The sequence below is a fragment of the Schistocerca serialis genome, chromosome 2, assembly GCF_023864345.2.
Source record: "Schistocerca serialis cubense isolate TAMUIC-IGC-003099 chromosome 2, iqSchSeri2.2, whole genome shotgun sequence".
NCBI classification, from domain to species: domain Eukaryota; kingdom Metazoa; phylum Arthropoda; class Insecta; order Orthoptera; family Acrididae; genus Schistocerca; species Schistocerca serialis.
Genome location: NC_064639.1, coordinates 242,354,711 through 242,356,078, shown reverse-complemented (window position 1 = coordinate 242,356,078; position 1,368 = coordinate 242,354,711). Strand labels below are relative to the sequence as shown.

Genomic DNA, 1,368 nt, shown 5'->3' with positions numbered 1-1,368 from the left:
AGTCCCCTAGAACTTAGTACTACTTAAACCTAACCAACCTAAGGACATCACACACATCCATGCCCCAGGCAGGATTCGAACCTGCGACCGTAGCGGTCGCGCGGTTCCAGACTGAAGCGCCTAGAACCGCTCGGCCACAGCGGCTGGCGATACGGTATCCCTGGTTTTCCCTATGATCACTGTAACCACAAACTGCGAGACTATTGTTAAGTTGGCAAAGCTTACACGTGAGACTGTTAGCCCTCTGATTCCTTGCATAACCCTGAAAACAGCTTGATCCATTCGTTCAGTCATTCAGAAGGCAACAAAGAAAGGGCTGCCGGTTAAATAGTTACCATTACACACTAAATAAATACATTTCCCTGCACAATCTTCCTCCAGAGGCCCTTCATTAAAAAAAGATATAAAAAAAAAATAAAAAAAAGTGAGTCTCATTCATCTGGCGATGATACGCTCGAGAGCTCAAGGAATCAGTTATATGCGGTATTTCAGGACGAAAGAATATCCGTATGCTTGTATAATTTCGCCCCCATTGATTCAAAACGCACATTAAAATACTTAACGCGTTTTTTGCGAACTAGTGACTGCCTGTGCAGTGTGGACAAACTCCCTCTGGCCGTCTTACTATGCATGTGAAATTACTAACCATGGTGATGAATAGTGTTTTTTTCTTATTGTGTATGTGAACTGATCTGTAAATGGTTTTCCTTGTTTATCCTGCCCATCTCTCCAGCGAGACCTGATGGTATACTGCCCAGCTCTAGTTCTTGAGCAAATTGGACTCCGGAACATCACAAATAAGTTAAAGGTTCCTTAAGGAAGACCATTAAATAACCTAATAATAGATGCAACCCCAGTGACACATAAGGGGGCACCAACGAGAACAAAATCACAGCTCAAAATACTCGCACTCCTAGTCGATAGACATCACAGCGGGGCAGCATTCAATATAGCAAAAAATAAAAAAATAAAAAAATAAAATACATAAAATCAGGGTCACTTGTAAATGGGAACATGAAATTCAAACTGTAGAATCGCGTTTTCAGCCTTTAGACTTTACAATCGTGCATTAACTCTATATAGTAGACCAAATTGCTTGGGTAGCTCAGTTGGTAGAGCACTTGCCCGCCAAAGGCAAAGGTCCCGAGTTCGAGTCTCGGTCCGGCATACAGTTTTAATCTGCCAGGAACGTTTCATATCAGCGCACACTCCTCTGCAGAGTGAAAATCTCATTCTCAAATTAATAACATTTGCCTCTAACTCTACCACTCAGTACCCCCACCAACACTCACGACTACTACTAAAGTGCAAAGTGCTACAGATCTACGCAAGTACTCACACTGTGTTCTGCCAGTGTAATAAGAAAAA

At 42.4% G+C, this 1,368-nt stretch overlaps 1 non-coding gene across 1 annotated transcript; it reads left to right on the top strand.

Moving 5' to 3' along the window:
- The first annotated feature begins 1,093 nt into the window (after positions 1–1,093).
- Positions 1,094–1,168, top strand: Trnaw-cca (transfer RNA tryptophan (anticodon CCA)). The gene has a single exon. It is a non-coding gene; the product is annotated as a tRNA-Trp (tRNA).
- The last annotated feature ends 200 nt before the right edge of the window (positions 1,169–1,368 follow it).